The sequence below is a fragment of the Sciurus carolinensis genome, chromosome 15, assembly GCF_902686445.1.
Source record: "Sciurus carolinensis chromosome 15, mSciCar1.2, whole genome shotgun sequence".
Lineage (NCBI taxonomy): Eukaryota > Metazoa > Chordata > Mammalia > Rodentia > Sciuridae > Sciurus > Sciurus carolinensis.
In genome coordinates, this window is record NC_062227.1 from 6,721,162 (window position 1) to 6,740,869 (window position 19,708).

The 19,708-nt window shown below is 42.7% G+C and overlaps 2 pseudogenes; both read right to left on the reverse strand.

Annotated features, from left to right (window-relative positions):
• Positions 1-726: 726 nt before the first annotated feature.
• LOC124965847 (ADP-ribosylation factor-like protein 13B) lies at positions 727-1,777 on the reverse strand (annotated as a pseudogene).
• Positions 1,778-15,072: 13,295 nt separating this feature from the next.
• LOC124965753 (phosphorylated adapter RNA export protein-like) lies at positions 15,073-19,447 on the reverse strand (annotated as a pseudogene).
• Positions 19,448-19,708: the final 261 nt, after the last annotated feature.

Consider the following 19,708-nt stretch of genomic DNA (forward strand, 5'->3'; position numbering starts at 1 on the left):
TTAGGCTAATAAAAGTATTTTAATTCTTATTGAAATTATCAAAGAAAACAAAAACAATAAAATTGAATGATTTCCTTGAGTAATGCTTTCAAATCACATAATTTGGTAGAATAAAGACTGAGTATCTGCTTTTTAAAAGATTATTTTAAAATAAAGTCAAATTACGATGTACACACTAAGAACAATGCTATTATAAAACTTAAGTCATATAAATATATCCTGTTTGTACAGTTCATGTTTGTCAAGTAAATTAACTCTATTTTCCACACACAAATAAAAAAAATCTGTAGAAAAGTGCACAATCAAGATAATAGCAATCAAACAAAAATTTTAGAAAAATATAAAATGTTAAAAATTTAGTTTATAAATTCCCAGGAGTTTCCTTCCATGCCCATGTATCTTACAAAAAAATGTTTGCTATATAGAAATATGGAGTAGTAAACTAATAATAAAATACATAGAGTCCATTGGCTCTATTTCTGAAGAAGTTTTCTTTCAGGAATTTGCCCATGAGTGGGGATATAAAAACCAAGGAGTCAACACTAACTCCTATTTGTTTTTTTTTTTTTTTTTTTTTTTTTTTTTTTGCGGTACTGGGGATCGAACTCAGGGCCTTGTGCTTTCGAGGCAAGCACTCTACCAGCTGAGCTATCTCCCCAGTCCACTAACTCCTATTAATGTGGTCCAAATGTTATTCATCCCATCAACTGGTCATTTTTGCTGATATTAATCGTGCCAATCCATATTACTTGGTTATGATATCACATCATGAGCATCACCATTAGGTCTCTGTCGCACAGTTAGGGGAGGCAGCGGCTTCCCATAGAAATCATTATGATGTATTTCACCAAGAGGCTCAAGTTTTGGAAGTCTAGTGACTTTGGGGGTTCCCCAGCCAACAGGAGGTGGAGGTGGAGGTGGTGTTGGACTTTTAGGAGCAGCATCATCAGTTTTAACTGGTTCTACCTTTTCATTCTCAGTTTCTTAGTTTTCTTTATACTGTTATCTGATTCTGATGCTCGATGGTCTGTCTCATCTTCATTCTCCAACTGCTGTGTTAATGCCTCCTTATAATTTTCTACTATTTCAAGTTCATTGTGTTTTTGGCTGCTGTCACCAATCTGGTTCTCTCTCTATTTGCTCAGGCTCCATTTTATGTTGCAGCAGGCAACCGTCACTGTCTGTATCCATGGTTTGCTTCTTCTTCTCTTTTTCAAGTTTTTTTTTTTTTTTTTTTTCATTCTCAATGATTACAGATGCTATTGGCTGGAAAGGATTAACAGTAACTGGTTCTGGGTCCAACTCAGCTAGACCACTGGTTTCATCAGATGGCTCTCGTTCTCTTTCTTCTAATTTTCGCTCAGCCCTTTCTCTTTTCTCCTGTTCCTCAAGAGCTCTTTGTTCTGTTGTGCTTTTTGGATACGTTCATTTAAGGCATCAAAGTCTCTTGCAATGTTATGTAGTAGCCAATGAAGGCCTTTTTTAATGGACTTGTCAATTTTCTTTCCATATCCCAAAACTGCTGAACAAGGTTCTATCTTGACACGGGCACTTGTGCTCATTGACCAGTTTTTCCAGAGAGAGACATTCAGTCACATCAGCTTCACCCAAAGCCCCTTCCTTGTCTTGTTTATTTGCCAACCTCCTTGGATTCCTTTGGCTGTTGCCGTTTTTGCCAGCATTATCAAGTCCCACCCACCATCACAAGAGTCACCTTTCTGACAGGCTCCCACCACCGCTTGAACCAGTTGCAGCAATTGGCCATCAGACTGAACATCCCAGGTAGCTCCTCCCGCCACCTCCCATCCGAACTTGCAGCGAGGATGGACCCCTAGCTTTCGCGGACCGATCCCAGGGGCCCCTGCCTCTCCCGGGTGACTCTAAGACGGATAGGCCCCGAGGACAAGTTGGGACGGAGGTGACGGCAACTGGTGAGAGCACCAAGTCCCACTATTCGCGTCGGCCCGCGAGCGGGTAACGACTACCCAATGGACACATTTTTAAAGCAGTGTCTAGGTAAAAATAAACTTTTAAAAAGCTTATACCTTGGGAGCGGTAAATATTAGGGTTGGAAATATAGCTCAGTGTAGAGTGCTTGCCTATCATGTGCAAGGCCCTGGGTTTGACCCCCCAGCATTGAAAAAAATTTAGTAAATTAGAATAAAAATTTTCCTCTAATCATTGCTTTACATATCAACTAAAAGGTTCTAATACACATTTTACATGTTTATAATTTTATGAAGAATCTACAAATTTCATTCTGACTTATGACTTCCCAAAACGTGGTTTGCTTTGAATATTTTTATTGTGATAAAATATTTAACATAAAATTTATCATTTTAACCATATTTACATGTACAATTCAGTGGCATTAAGTAAATCCATAGCATTATGCAACCACTTCCACTATTCATTTCCTGTGTTTTATTACCCCAAAGACAAACACTCTCCCCCTTAATTAGTAGCTTTACATTATCCCTTTTTCCAGCCCCTGGTAATCTCTGTTCTTTGCTGACTCTGCATTTGCATATTCTAGGCATCTCATGTAAACCAGGTGATATTTGTCTTTTGTGTCTGACTTATTTCACTTACCATGTTTTCATTTCATCCATATTGAAGCACGAGTCAGAATTTCATTTCTTTCAAAAAGACTGGGGATGGGCACAGTGGCACATGTCTATAATCCCAGCGGCTCAGGAGACTGAGGCAGGAGGATCTCAAGTTCAAAGCCAGCTTCAGCAACTGAGTGAGGCACTGAGCAACTCAGCGAGACCCTGTCTCTAAATAAAATATATTTTGAAAGGGCTGGGGATGTGGCTCAGTGGTTAAGCATACCTGGGTTGAATTCTCAGCACCAAAAAAAAAAAAAAAAAAAAAAAAGTTGAATAATATTCCATGATATGAATGAGTCACATTTTTTATGTATTCATGAGTTGATGGACATTTAAGTTATTTCCACCTTTTGGATGGATACAGTAATAACACTGCTATAAACATGGGTGTACAAGTACCTGTTTAAGTCCCTGCGTGCAATTGTTTTGGGTACATTCAGATGCTCCTTGGCTTACAATGGGGTTATATCCTAATGAAACCCATCGTAAGTTGAAATATTAAAGGTCAATATTGCATCTAATACACCTGCCCTGTCAAATACTATAGCTTGATCTAACCTACCTTTAATGTGCTCAGAATACTTACATTTGAAAAATCACCTAATGCAAGACCTATTTTATGATAAAGTGTTGAATGTCACTTGTAACTTATTAAATACAGATCACTATATTTAATAAACATGGTTTAGTTTTGTTTTCTTACCGTCATGATTATGTGGCTGAGTGGGAGCTACAACTCTCTGCCACTTCCCAGCAACACAAAAAAGTACTATACCGAATATCACTGGACCAGGAAACGATTCAAATGCAAAATTCAAAGTAAGTTTCTGCTGAACGTGTATTGCTTTTGCGCCATTTTATAGTTAAACCATTGTCAAGTTGGGAACCGTCTGTACTTGGGAGTGGGACTGCTAGACCACGTGGCAATACTGTGTTTAGTTAAGGAACCACACAACTGTTTTCCACAGTGGCCGCACCAGGTTCCATTGTCACCGGGAGTGTACAGAGATCTCCTCATTCCCACCAACACTTTTTTTCTGTTTCTGTTTAGTTTTTCCATAAGAACCATTCTAACAGGCATGACGTGGTATCTCATGGTGGTTCTGGTTTGGATTTCTCGAATGATTAGTGACATTGAACATCCGTTCATGAGCTTATTAGTCATTTGTAGATCTTCTTTGGAGAAATGTCTATTTAAAGTCCTTGCCCATCTTGGAACTGGGTTGTTTTGATGTTGAGTTGCAGGTGTTCACATAAAATTTATATGCTGAAGACCTAACTCCCAGTGTGACTATATTTGGAGAGAGGGTCTTTAAAGAGGTACTTAAGGGTAAATAGGGTCCTAAAGTGGCTGAATGACTGTGTTCTTATAAGAGGAAGGGACACCAGAGAGCGCTCTTTCTTTCTCTCTCCCCTCACCTCCCTCCCTCCCTGTGTGCCCAGAGGCCACATGAGGACACAATGAGAAGGCCCTTGTCTAAGGGACAGGAAGAGGGGCCGCACCAGACACCAAGCCCGCTGGGCTTCCACTTAGGACTTACAGCCTCCAAAACTATAAGAACATCTGTTTCTGCTGCTTAAGGCACTCTGTGATATTTTGTTATGGCAACCTGAACAGGCTAAAAGACTCGCAAAAGAAAAAAAAATTAAGAAAATTGATCAAGTAAACCTCTGCTCTCTGAAAGGTACCGTATGCAAAGAAACACAAGATGAGAGAAAATATCTACAGATCACTTATCTGAAGAAATATTTCGTAGAATATACATAGCTCTCCAAATCAGTAACAAAAGTAACATTTTTAAATGGAAAAAAAGAATAAAACAGGCACTTCCCCCAAACAAACAAAAAGATGCTCGTTATCAAAATTAGGAAAATGCAAATTAAAACCAAACTGAAATACCATTACAAACCTAATATAATGGTTCAAATAAAAATAAATGGATGTTATTGAAGTGCTGGTGAAGAGGTAACTAGAACCCTCACTGCTGATGTTGTGCCCGAAGGCTCGAGACCCCGCAAAGACCACCAGAGACCACGATCAATGCAAGCAGCAAAGAGTCATTTATTAGCAAGCTCGAGCTTGGTCCTCTGCGTCCTTAACCAGTGACGCTAAGAGAGGCCCCGCAGCCTTCGTTAGCAGGGTTTATATAATAAAAGGCAAGCAGTTATACAGTGTTCTTCCTAAATAGCTAACATATACAATTGTAAAGCAAGTTATCTTAAGTTCTGAGTTGCTCTGACCTCCGGGAGGAGGGTTATCGTTAGCAAAGTTTGTTCTCAGGTCAGCTCCCCTGGCCTTCACAGATAAGACGAGAGAGGTCTGTGTTTATACATTCTTTACCATTTTTACAACCGGGGCTGTGGGCAGTTTGGGAAAGCTTGTGTTTAAACAGGTGCGGAAGAGCAGGGCTGTGGGCAATTTGGGGAAGCCGGTGTCTCTATCTTTCACTGATGGGAATGCAAAATGATACAGCCACTTTGAAAACCACTTGGACAGTTTCTCATGGTGTTAAATATGCACTTGTTGTGAGACCCAGCAATTCTACTTATTCCTTGCACTAACCCAAGAGGACTACGACATACATCCACACGAAGAAACCTTCAGATGAAATGTTTATGGATGGAAATCATCCAAATATACATCGACCAGGGAATGAATGGATAAATTTTGGATTACCCATATTATAGATCACTGCTTATTTAAAAAAAAAATGAATTGCTAAAACATGAACAACACAAACCTGTGTCTTTAACACAAACTTTTGATTCTTGGATCTGTCACAATCTATGTGGCTCTGGATAATTCACTGACACTCTCAGGTCCAATTTCTTAAAAGTCTGAAATGAGTCAGAAGTAATGAAGGTGGAAGCCCTTTGTGAACCCTCACTGTGGGATCCCCTGAGGTCAGGATATTCAGGATAGCATGACTAGTGTCACAGTGGTGATGGACATGTGTTAACAGCACAGCATTTGTAAAGAATGGAGAATGGAGGCCCTGGGGGCTGTTTTGGGATAATGGAGACACGCTCTACCTGGTTACCCTAGCCCTGACCTCACCCTTCAAATTTCTGCAAGGAAGCAGCCCTTCCTAGGCGGCCTGACCGGGAGCCTCCCTAGTATACCTTGTACTTCTCTAAACTGATTCATTCTGCTGTCAAAGAGTCTGGTGGCTTCTGGAGATAATGGCATCATGGAATCTTGCTCATTCTGGGCGGGGAAATCAAGAATCGCTTCTGTTTTACAGACCTGCTCCTGCCTGGGCTTTTCTGCCTCTGCCAGGAAACTGGGCAAGGAGGTCTAAGGTCTGAGGGGTGTTCTCTTTTCAGGTAAGATTTCTATTCCCTGAGATCCCCCTGCTTCCTACTTCACAGGAGCTGAATGCTCTAAAATGAAATTGTTTTCCCAGGAGCTGGAACCTGAGCCTGATAAACTAATATTAAGGCTACAAATCTGACCCTGTGGAATTCACTATATAAGACTGAAAATACAGAGAGCCTGCCAGTGCCTCAGGGCTAGGAGCCAAAACTTCTGACACACAGTGAGGTTCCATCTATATTCACTTCCCATCGTGCCACTGTATCTGGAACAGGTTACACCGCTATGTGCTGTAAAGGCTGCAATACTGGTTTTAGGCAGGTGTGATGTTAGTGCTTAAGACCGGAAGCAATCACACCTGCCCTTGAATCAGCTCTCTCACTACTAGCTTGTGACCCTGGGCACAGAGTGAGCCTTGGTTGTTATTTTTAATGCAGACGGTTATGCCAACCTCAGAGTGATATGAGGTTTACTACGTCATCTCATGAAAAGAACAAAGTAACTTCTAAACTTAATAGCAGTTGTCTCTCAGGGCTTAGTAACCTGCCCTTGGCGGTTAGCTTTACAGGTGGTGACTCATCTAAGTTTCAAAACACCACGAAGCAGTCATTAGGTAAAGCCTCATGTTCCTATGAGAAACGGAGTCTTGGCCCGCAGGGATCTGGGAGTCACCGCGGAGCCCGGCACATTGGTCTTGTAAGTTAGCAGCGTTCTCTTCCCGTGCAGGCCAGGGCTTCCCCCGGCCGGCCAGCTCACGGCCCCGCACCGATCGCCTGCCCCTGAGCCCCGGGAGCTACAACCGCTGTCCCCAGGGCGTCCCGCTCCCGCCAGCTGGGTCCCAGCCCTCGCTCCTCGGGAAGTTACCAGGCCGAGAGGAAACCGCACAGCTAGTCCCTCGCCAGTGGCCAACCGCAGACCTCTGCGCAGAAGCTGGAGCGCCCAGGTCCGCCTGCATTGCGAGGTGGAGGCTGGCGGACTACATTCCCCACAACCCCCCGCGCCTTAAGGTCCTGCGCGTTTCCTTTTCGTCGGCGGGTTGGAAGTTGTCCTTGCCTGTCTCACCTGCCCTGGTGCAGTTAAGGGCCAACTTTACTGCAAAGTACAATGCAGGGTCCTCCATCCCATCCTTACTGGAAAAGTAACAGCTTCCAAAGACGTTGGAACCATTTGGGAGATTTGAATGTGGACTGGCAATTAGAAATAATTAGTATTACACATGCTCCTAATTGTTAAATGGAGTTATCCTGTAAACTATTTAACCAAATAAAGACATGCATTGTGAAGTACTTAGCATTGAAGCTATCTTTGTTAATTCACATTACAGTTTTTCTTCAGATACTAACAAAGTAAATATAAGTAAAACTTATTTTATCTCAGTCCTTGTCTCTGAGACCGATTTAATAAGGAGGACACGGTTTTGAGAAAAAAGAAAATGAAGATTTATTGCTTTGCTAACAAAGCAGAAGCACAGGGGACTCCTGTCCAGAGGCGGTGGTTCTGCCCATTAGGAGGAACAAAGGGTTTTTTAAAAAACGAGGATTCAAAGGCTACATTCCAGGGGCTGGGGATATAGCTCAGTTGGTAGAGTGCTTGCCTTGCAAGCATAAGGCTCTGGGTTCAACACCCACAGACTGCGCAAAAAAAAAAAAAAAAAAAAAAAAAAAAAAAGCTACGTTCCAGATGTGCCCTGACAGGGGTGGGGTGGGGGTAAGGGTGGCCCCAGGTGCGCCCTGGTGATGTGTTGAAATTCACTTGTTAATCTGGAAGCTAGCCCTTCCTTAGATCTTCTGGAACCATACCCCAAAGTCTGAATTTCTTGGTTCGGGGGTGGCTGTGTGCTCAAAGACAGATCACACGGTCTAGGAAGAGAGAAAGGTAATCTCGTTCCCTGCCCCCAGGTTAGGGAGGGGAAGAGGAAGGTGGGCAAAAAAAAAAGGTCCCTTTTTTAAAATTAGCCTCATTGCAGTGAGGGATTTATTCCAAAGGTGGAGTGGACCCCTGTTACAGAACCTTAAGTTGTCTTAAATCAAAAGCATGATTATAGATAGATGCTCATTTTTCCTTTTTCTACGTGTGTGTGTGTGTGTGTGTCCTTAAAAAATTTGCATTCCAAAGGGAAAAGGGACAAAAAGAAATGACGTTCTCCCTCCATCAATGTGACTTTCAAACCCAAAGCTGCCCAGAGAAATCAAGATACACGAAAATTATCTCTTGAGGATCGTGGAAATGAAGTGCTTGAACATGGAGCCCGACAGTACTATACAAGAATACTATGTGTCACCAAAGGGTTTTATTTATTTCAGGAAAGAAGGGAAATGCCCCCCCCCTTTACAAAACTACATAATCACATCACGCAAATAAACAGTTACTAAGCAAACCACGGATCTTCCAGAGCTGCTCCGACATCCCGTGAGCAAACCTGCGGATTTTTTTAAAACCGAATGCGGGACACGCAGGCATCACGTTATAGAAACATCCCAGCATGTGTCTGGTCAACGTCATCATCGATCATTTCTTCTATGACATGATACGTTTAAATACTGAGCCTGTCCGCACCGAGGCGGGGAAGCTTGCAGGCCCACAGCCAGCGCGATGCCCCTGCGCGCACGGGTAAAGCGGACCCCGGCTGCAGCCTTAGCCGGGACGCCGGCACCAGCCAGGCGTGGGAGCCGCCGAGCCTCCGCCCCGCTCGCCCGAGCCTGCGCGCGGCCTCCGCGGAGTCCCGGAGCCCGGGCGGCGGGAGCGCTCTTGCCCTGTCCGCTGCGGGCGGCCGCGCTGGCCCGGTTCCAGCTTCCTCTGTCGCGCTTGGCCGGGCCCTGGGCACCCGGCTTGCATTTGGCAGGCGACTTCGCAATCCTGCACCCGCACAAGTGAAAGGATTCCGCGTCAGCCCCGGCTGGGAACCGTGTCTTCCACGTAGGTCAGCGCCCGGGGTCGTGGCTGTGTCCTCTTCATCGAAATGCATTTCCCGTTCTTGCAATAATGAGCCCTACTTGGTATCGTGTGGGCAAAGGACAAAACCCGTCTCTTCCATTAACAATTTAATTGGATTATTAATAATTAGATCTTCTGTTGCATTAAGTGCAGTTTTCTATATAAAAATACCAGAAGTTGTCATGCAAAAGCTAAATGTAACAGCATAATAATATATAATCACCTCAACATTTGTTCACTTTGTGCTGAGCTTGGCAACTTGAGCTCTGATTGAGCATAATAATAAGCCTTGTTTTTAAACTCTTGTCTACTGTTTAAATATATTTAGGGACCGGAAGGTGTAGCTCCGTAGTAAGACAATGTTTATCTTGCCTTCCCTGCGTGAGGTCCTAGGGTTCTGGTTACCTGTACCCCAAAATAAAAACTAACAAAAAGTTTCTTTTAAAATTTAAATACATGACTTGATTTGATGAAATATATGGCAGTTATAATGTGATCATAGCGGAAGCTCCCTCCCACTCTCCATCCCTCCTCCCAAATAAAACAAGTGGTCAATCAAGGGAGATCAATAGAGGTAAGGAACCCGGGGGAGGGAGGGGAGGAGGAAAGGGGAAATGCTGGGGAATGATATTGCCAAATAATATTTTTATATTGTGTGCATGTCCAAATAAGTAACAACAAATCCCACCATTATGTGCAGCTAAAACGCACCGATAAATAAATGTGGGGGGAAAAGACAAAGAAACAACAGCAAAAAAAAGCATTTGCTGATGCTTAATTCTAGAGTCCCTGCTGGTGCAAATGATGCATTCCCAAAAACACGGTTGCTACTTCTTTAAACCAGTTTTTAATACTTTAAATTGTCTAATGATCCAAGTATTTGACCAGAGCTATATAGAACTAAATCATTCTTTTCCCTAAGTGCATTGTAAGGGTCTATCATGTTTGTTTAATCAATCCTTTGTGACCGATGTTTAGTTTGTTTTCAGTTTTCAGTGTTAGAAGTAATATATAGCAAACACTGTCCATGCATCTTTTGCATATTTATGTGATTATTCCTTTGTCATAATGCCCAAATAATAGAATTGCCCAGTTGAAATGTGTTAATGTGTATAAATTAAAATTTTGATAGGTGCTTATAAATAATCTTCAGAGTTTCATTTTATACTGTTTCCTTACATCCATTTCAACGTCAGATAGCATGCATTTTTGTTTAAATATTTTTTTAGTTGTCAATGGACCTTTATTTTATTTATATGCTGTGCTGAGAATCGAACCCAGTGCCTCACACATGCTAGGCAACAACCCCAGCCCATCATGCATTTTTGGTGGTTGATTAAAGAAATGCTTAAGGTTAAACATTAAGTTGTACACCCTACGTTTTTTTTTTTTTAAATAAACGCTTAAGGAATTCCTGTTCATGTTCTAATGGAGAGAAAGAGGCCTACACATACATTCATTCAAAACTGTTTATTGAAAACCTGCTGTGTGACAGATATCAATGACCCTGGCACATTAACAAGGAATAATAGAGATGAAAATCCCCAGTCTGGTGTGGCCATTGTTAACCATCAATGGGACACTTGGGGCATGTCATAAAAGGGACTCTTGACAAAAAGCAGGGGCAGGGTGGGTGAGGCACTCTGTGACTAGTGACAGTGGAACCATTATTATCACCAGGCTTGATGTGAGGGGAAGGGAAAATTACAAGAACTTGGCAGAAAATACCACCCCAAGGGGAGCTGTGGCCTAGGAAGAGGAATATTGTGATGGCTGTGTCGCCTGAAAGCTCCGTCCTTGTCCCCAAAGCCAATTCGTGCCAATTTAATAATGAGGATACTGTTTGAGAAAAAGGAAGAAAGTTCTGTGGCTTGGTTAACAAAGGAGAAACACAGGGGACACAGAATCACGGGCTGAGATTCTGCCCATCTGGGAGAACGGGGGACTTTTCACGGAGCTCTTCAAAGGCTGCATTCCAGGTGTGCCCTGACGGGGGTCCCAGGACACCCTGATGGTATGGTAGCATTCACTGGTTAATTTGGGAGATAGTCACTGGCTAGGTCCTCTGGCAGACATCTTCTTTCCTGTGGAGTGAGCACAGGTAGCTCTGGGTAATCTTGTTCCCTGCCTCCAGGTGTGGGAGGGGAGAGCGAGAGGTGCAAAAGGAAAACTTATCCCTTTTAAAAATAAGCCTCAGAGCTATATATAGTCAAAAGGTGAAGTGCATCCACGGGTTCTCCAGGGCTTCTTGTGAATTTTTCAGTTAGGTTCTTTCCTGCCCCTCGATTACCAGTCAACTCATTGAGTCATTTGTCATGAGTCACACTTCTAAACTCAGGACGTCTTCATCCACACAAAGTGGACCACCAAATGAACCTCCCTAAGCTACCTCTTCATGTAGGCCTTTCAGGAGCTCCTCCGAAGGGGGCTGTGCACTTCCAGATAAGGCCCCAAGCCAGGAAGATGCAGGCTCCCCCCCCCCCCCCGCCTTAGTTGTTTATGGTGGGCTCCCCAGGGGGCCTTTGCTGAGGGTCCCATGTCAAGGCATTAGAACAAGTACCACGTGAGTGAACCTCTTGCTTACAACACTTGTGCCTTGGGTACTGTGTTCTCCCCCGCCCCCACGACCTAATATTTGCCATTCTATCTGACAAAGAAATAGCTTTGCTCACATCCAGTATTTAAATTCAGTGAAAGAGGTGATGGATGTTTATAATGGATACTTTGGTTTGCATAACACTTGCTCTCCGTGCTTCCATGGCAAATCAGAAGCTACCTTTAAGTGGGGCACAGTCATCATGAGTTGAAGACACGCCTTACTCCAAAACCCTCAGAGCCTGATCTATGGTGAGTCTTCTAATGCAGGTACATAGTATGTCTTTCCATTTATTTAGGTCTTTGATTTTTTTAAATCAGCATTATATATATTTAACGTGCTTGCATATTATAGAGTTATATACATTTGGTTTTTTAATTTGTTTGTTTGTTTTATGATACTGGGGATGGAACCCAAGCTTTGGCACAGGCTGGGCAAGCATTCTACCACTGAGCCACATCCTCAGTCCAGCATTTTACATTTTATGAACAGAAGGGAGGAGAATGGACATCCTTACTTTGGTCCTGTACTTTTTTACCTTTTGCATTAAAGACTATGATCTACTTTGTGCTAATTTTGTGTAAATTATGGAGCAAGGAATAAGAATTGAACCTCTGCCTACCCTCCGCAAATAGCCAGTTGTCTTATCACCATTTATGGAAAAGACTGCCTTTTCCTCATTGAAAAACCGTGGCACGTTGTAGAAAATCAGTTGCTTAGGCCATCAATGCATGACTCCTTTTCAGGACTTTATATCCTGCTTCATTTATCTGTTTGTGCATCCTTATGCCAACACCATGCTATTTTGATTACTGTAATTTTATATTAATTCTCTAAATAAAATATTATCAGTCCCCCAACTTTGTTTTTATTTTTAAAAATTATTTTGGTTATTTAGATCTTTTGCATTTCCATGCAAATTTTAAGGCTTCCTTGTTAATTTATACAAAAGAGTCTGGATGGTATAAAATGAAATATTTTGGAAATGTGTGTGTGTGTGTGCGCGTGTGTGCATGTGTGCATATGCCCACTTATGGCAACATATCAGAGATATAAAAAGTAATTTTAAAAGTCACATTCATCTAGCATGAAGCTGCATTCACACTAAAAGTTTAAGAATTTTTTTTTTTTCCTTTTGAGATGGAGTCTCATTATGCTGGGCAGGTGGCCTCAGACTCCCTAACTAAGTATTCCTTCTGCATCAGCCTCCCAAGTGGTGGGGACTATAGGCAAGAGTCACCATGCCTAACTCTGACTTTTATTAATCAACTATTTGACATTTATTAATTGAGGTGACTGAAAAATATGTTTGCCAAAAAAGGAACCTAAATTCCTTAAGATGTCAATTTGTGTTTCAAGATTCAATAGGTCTCTGTGAAGAAAGAAATATTAAAGCAAGGAGAAAGGCTACCAGGTTGGGTTTTAAAAATAAAAATGACTTGCTGCATTGTCGGATGGAAGCAACCTTAGTTATTTAAAGGTTGGGCATATTCATCTGTTATTATTCATAATAAATATTCATATTCATATTAACACCCATTATTCATTATTTCTTTTTGCAAATTTCATATGATGAATTACTTTTAAGTTAGAGCACAAATAAAAAATTAGTCATTTCTTTTTTTTTTTTCCCTCTCAGGCGCTGGGGATTCCAATCGCAGTCCTTGCGCATGCTAGGCAAGCACTCTCCAAAAGGAGACATTTCTTCAGCTCCAAAAAATTGGACATTTCTTAAGAAAAAAAAGTAGGCTTCCTTTAATTAGGGATTTTGAATTATCCTTTGATTTTCTTTTCCATTATAAGTGAACACAATTACAGAGATCATATTAATTTTAATAAACTTACTTCTATTTCTTTCTTTTCTTTTCTTTTCTTTTTTTTTTTTTAAATGGTACCGGGGATTAAGCCCAGGGGCAATTAACCACTGAGTCACATCCCCAGCCCTTTTTAATATTTTATTTAGAGACAGAATCTCACTGAGTTGCTTAGGGCCTCACTAAATTGCTGAGGCTGGCTTTGAACTCATGATCCTCTTGCCTCAGCCACTGGGATTACAGGCATGTGCCACCGCACCCGGTTCTATTTCACTTTAAAAGATGGTCTTCATTACTTACTTTAATCTCTTTTCATGTAAACTATGGTACCATGAAGGCTCTGTAAAAATTCAGAAAAGTGGCAACAGGAAAGAATCAATCTCAGTCTCAGTCAGGTGGCAAGAGGCTCATATGTTTATTTTAACTGTGCAAATATGTAGTTTAATGGTGTTTAATTGTGAAATGTCAGTGCCATTACAGAAAATTTAAATCTTAAAACTCTCTTACCTTGGCGCTGTTGGCCCCAAAAGACTAGCCAAAGTCTTCACTGTAATTATCACTGCTGAACTCATTGGAGGGATGGCTTAAGTCTGTCACTGACTCAAAATGAGAATTCCCCCCTTTGGAGATAACCTGTGAACCCAAGTGAGGCCACTTTACCCACCAAGGAACAATGCAGAGGAAACATGCGCTGCTTTCCTGAGAATGGACAGTAGGAAATGAAGAAAGCAGACGGAGAGGGTTCTGGGAAGAGAACCGTGGCCAGGAAGGTGTTTGGGATTTTTGAATTACACTGAAAAGATGGAGCATCCAGATATCAAAACTAAACACCAAGCACCGTGGTCAATATTCACCAAACCTCCAAACAAAAAGATGGCAGGATATCTTCGCCAAGTCCAGAACAGGGGGCCTGGATGACACACTGCCGGAGTCCAGCAGCATCTGTCTATGGAGTGCAACGAGGTGGGACCATCGAAAGCAGCACTTCCAGGAGCAGGGGGTTTGCTGTCTCCAGCACCAGGTGGGTCCCAGGACCCCGTAAGACAGGCTGAAGGAGACGGAGCAGCCCATCTCCTGTGAACTTGGAGTCTGCTTTCAGGACAGGACAGGATTCCGCTTGTAGTGGAATCAGAACGAAGCAGGACCGGGACAGTGGAGATGAGAGACGGCTGAGGTTAATGTGCGGAGGAGGAAAAGGCAGGGCATCTCAGAAAGCAGAGTCACCGTATTTTTTTTTTTTTCTTTGAAAAGTTTGACATTTATTCGCTTCTGCATAAACAAGAGGGAAGAACCTTCAATATAAATCTTTTTTAAGTCTCTATCCTTAAAATTTCCTAAGCGTTCTTACAACATAGAGAAAACACATTTGAATGCATTTGTAACAGCTTAATTATGTGTCCCATATGAATCTCTTAACGGAATGTTTTGAAACCATAATTCACCACAAAGACAAGTCAGAAAAAGAAATTAGATTTTTGAGTGGTGTGTTACAATAACCTGGACAAAACCAATTATTAACTAGTAAAATACTCATAATAATTAGCACATGCAACAGAGAAAATTAAATCCTATGTTATATACTGTTAAGTATGGTGTCAGACATAAACAACCTTTAAATGTTTCTATCAATTGTATTCGTCTCCCCACATATCTTAATTTTTATTTAAAACAAGAAACTGTTCTCTTTTCTCCTGATTCTCATGTTTATCAGTGCAAAGTAAAACAAAGCAATCTCAGTGAAAATGGTTTATTACAATGTTATTTTAGAAAGGTCTATTCCTCAAAATGTCCAAAATGTTCTTAAAAGATGTCCAAATCCTGAGAATGATCAACCTCAATGGCCTCCTCTGCATCCAGCTTGGTTTCACTGTGTCCTTCCTGTGGCTCATCAAGAGAGGCCAGGGCCTCATTTGTGTCACTTGCAAAAGTTTCTCAGGATGTATCATCGTCTTCTTGAAAATTCAGACTTTGAATAGCTTGTTTCATCTTTTTACCCAACACTTGTGTCCTCCTCTCCCTAGCAGGTTTTTTTATTTTCATATTCCTTTTGATTTTCAATGTAGAAAATATCCTTAATTTGTTCTTCACTGATACTAGGGGTGTTTTTCAGGAGATTCAGAAAAACTCCACCTGGTGTTCTTTGGCTACCATTCATTACAAAAAGGCCGCCATTTTGTTCAACTTCTGCAGTTTTCATCAGAAGTTCAATTGCCTTTTTATTCCCAATTATTCTCACGACTCGGGCTATCAGATCTTTCTTTGGTTCCTGTAACCTGAAAGAAATTTCATCAGCTACTTTCTCTTGAGAATCTTCTTCTGTGATCTCATACCGGCCTTTATAGTTCATTTCTAGTCTGCACCCTACTCTGTCTTTGACAGGTCCTTTCTGGTTCAGATGACCTTGCCCATTTTCCTCTTCCCTTGACCCCATTTTTTGCTGCTATGCATATATTCATCTAGTTCTTTGTCTAGTTCTTTTGTACATTCTTGAGATTCCCTCTTAAGTTTCTTAGCAAGCAAATAATTATAGGTTTCAGATTGTCTGCTTTTGTCAATAGTGCCCTCCATTCCCAAGGTACCAAGTTCAGTGGCCACCGCATCTTGATTCTGTTCCTGCAGCACGGCACCCCATACATTGTTAACCTTCTTTCCCCAGCAACAGGTGGTTTCTCACTGTTCTGGTCAAACTGAAATGGCTCTGGTTTGGAAGGAGGGTTAAGACACTTCTGCCACTTGCGTTTCCAAATAGAGCTATCTTCATCTGAATCAGAAAAACTCTCTTCACTGGAATCCACACTTTTAACAGTCCGATAATGTGACACTGGTACATACGCTGTTGCAGTGCTTTGGAAGGACCTCACAGCACTGTCTCCATCTAGTATTTTTGGCACTTGGAGCGGCCTGTCGCTGGCTGCTACCCTCACGTCCGTCTTCCATGTCGCGGGCTTCCAGCACCATCTTCCAGCGGCCCAGCTTGGTCCGGCACCGTGCGGAGGGTCAAGTCCCTGTATTTTTGAGTCCTGCACACAATCAAGAGCAGAGAGAGCTCTGTGAACTTTGAACGGCTTTTCTGAATCTCTTCTTTTTCTAAAAGTTCAGAAAAACTAGTTTGACCTAAAAAAATGAGCCATAGAAGAGGTCTCTATTTCTGCCAAGGTGAAGCACCCCCATTCCTCCCAGGATTGAAACTAGAAATTCCTGGAAATAAAACCACAAAGAAGCTGGGCACATTGTCCCACACCTGTAATCCCAGTGGCTTGGGAGGCTGAGGCAAGGAGGATCTTGAGTTCAAAGCCAGCCTCAGCAACTTAGTGAGGCACTAGGCAACTCAGTGAGATCCTGTCTCTAAAAATAAAATACAAAATAGGGCTGGGGATGTGGCTCAGTGGTTGAGAGCCCCTGATCAATCCCTGGTACCCCAAACAAACAAAACACCCACGAACCGAATGAGAGAAACTCGGAAAAGGTACAAGTAAGAAAACAGGTTGTCCAGAGACCTCAAGGCTCGATGACTATGGGGCAGTGGGCTCCCTGAGTTTCCCCATGGCTCCCACATCCCAGGCACAGGACACAGGAAGCCTCCAACTAGAACTGACAGCCCGCACAGATCAGAAAAAAGCCCAAGTCTGTTTTCCTAACCAGAGGTCTGGGAATGAATGGGCTACCAAGAGAAAACCTTTTGCAATGCCTTTTAGCCTTCTTCCAGCCCAAACCAGAGGAAACCCACCCAAACCAGAGGAAACCCACGCGGCCTCCTACCCCAGCAGAAGCAGGCTCAGCTGTCTTGACTTGCTACTGTAATGGTGGAGCTGAGATGCAGCGCCCTGCCTGAAAGCAAGTGCTCTGATTGCCCACCAGGGTGGTCAGAGGGGTCAAGCAGCCCCACCCAGCACTGATGGAAGCTGGCAAGGCAGCAGAAGGCAGGGCTAGTTACAATTAACCTCGTTCCTCTAGCTGATCATCATGGCCCACCTGGGAGCTGACCCGCCAACCCCACTTGGCATGGCCTCGGCAGAATGAGAGGTGGGAGGAGGGAGCTGACCCTCTCTGCCTGTTCCCACAGAGACACGGTGGCACCCAACAGCCTTCTCTCCCCACCCACCCACCCACCCGGGAGATGGAGGGGCCTGATCATATAACCTGACTCAGAGTCAAATGAGGTGGTGTGAGTCAGTGTCCGACAGAAGGTGACTGTGGGGTGAGGAAGGCCTTGAACTTTCACCCCACCCATCTTTAACAATGCAAGCTGAGTCAGTGCCCCATTTTTTGCCAGGGTTTGGAGAAGCTCCACAGGAAGCTGAGCAAACACACTGACCTGCCCCTTGCACTACACCTGCTGGAAATGACAAGTAGGATCTCTGTCCGTAATCAACAAAGTACCCAGGATACAATAAGCAAAGTGACTTCTCATTCCAAGAATCAGGAAAATACAAGAATGAGGAAAGACCATCGGTAGACACCAGAATTAAGATAAATCAGACATCAGAATTAACCGACAAGGGTTTAAGGTAATCATGGTAAAAATGCTTCAATGTGCAATTATAAATTTGGGGAAAACAAATAAAATTTTTTTTTTTCTTTTGTGATACTGGGGATTGAACCCAGGGGCTCTTAACCATTGAGCCACATCCCCAACCCTTTATATGTTTTATTTAGAGACAGGGTTTTACTGAGTTGCTTAGGGCCTAGCTGAGTTGTTGAGGCTGGCTTTGAACTCGGGATCCTCCCGCCTCAGCCTCTGAAGCCCCTGGGATTACAGGTGTGCACCATTGCGCCCGGATTAAAAATCTTAATCTGGAAATAAAGCTTCTTTCGGAGCTGAAGAAATAGCTCGTTTCTGAGAGCACTCACCTAGCATGCACAAGGGCTGCGGTTCTAATCCCCAGCGCCTCAGAAGGAAACAAACAAACAAAAAAACTCTTTAGAGATGAAGAAATAGCTAGTGTTGTAGAGCACTTGCCTAGCATGCGCAGGGACCACGGTTCAAATCCCTGGCACCTCAGTGGGGGAAAAAAAAAAGTATTTCAAGAAATGAAATGAAAATATAACAACCAAAATTTAAAAACCTGCTGAATAAGCTCGCAGTGCACAAATAGAGATTGGAATCAGTGAACCTGGAGATAGAGCAATAGAATTTACCCAATGCAAACCAAAGGGAAATAGAATAGAATAAAATAAAATAAAATAATATAAAATTTAAAAAAATCTTAGGACCTGTACAATGATATCAAAAGGGTTAGCATTTCTATCATCAGAGACCCAGGAGGGGAAAGTGTGGGATGGAAAAGATATCTCAAATAACCAAAACCCAAGATTTTCTAAGGAGTTCTATTAAGTAAGCTCTCTTTCAATCTGTACTTGCACCATATAAATGTACATTTACTTTGTTTTAAAATTTTTTGGGGGGCAGGGGAGATAGCTCAGTTGGTAGAGTGCTTGCCTTGTAAACACAAGGTCCTGGCTGGGTTCGATCCCCAGCACGCCCCCCCCCCCAAAAAAAAATTTTTTTTTTAGTTGTAGATGGACACAAGAGTTGTAGTTTATTTTCATGTGGTGCTGAGGATGGAACCCAGGGCCTCATGCATGCTAGTTGAGCACTCTACCACTGAGCCACAACCCCAGGCCCTGTACATGTACTTTTAAATAAAATCTAATCACATAAACTCATCTAATTACAAATAGAACTTTACATAGGTGCACAATACACTCCATCCTGTTAGCTTTGGCCTTTCCAGGGTTTGAAAGTCCTCTCCTCGCTCCTTTTGAATCTCAACTCTTCTCTTCCGAGCATGTGTTCTCCATCAGGGCTGTGCGTTGTCCTGCCTCCCTGGAGATGACCTCCTGGCTTTCCTGTGGAAACACCACTCTTCAAGTCACTGCTTCCCTGGCGTGGCTGGGTAGACCACCCCCCGCCATCTGAGGTAGGCGTGTAACTCAGGCAGGGCAAAGTAGGATCAGCCACACACACACAGGGAGCACCACTTTCCTCCAAAGATGGTAGAAGGGTGAGCCTGACTGCGAGTACATCCGATGCAGAGGAAAGCAGATCCCAGACACGGGAGGAGACGGAGGCCGACGATGTACTGTGATCCCTGGATCCAACTATGCCTGCAGCTGCCAAACTGATTTCGGTCACTAGTAGCAAACAGACTTGCTTAACAGACCATGCCTGCATGCTGTCACTGTGGCTTGCCCAGTCATTTTTTGTTTTTTTTTTTTTTTTAAATAGGAGGAGTGGTGGTGACAGAAGGGGCCCAGGGAATTTGTCCCAGAGTGGCATTTCCCTAACAAAGACAGTTTTTATTTAAATTTCATACGTGTTGGGATGGCTTAATCTGGTGAGATGCATTTATGTGTATATGTGTGTTAATTAAAGTTCCTCAAGCCTCTGTTAGTGTCCCCACTGTATTCATGTAAATGGCTGATAAAAACCATT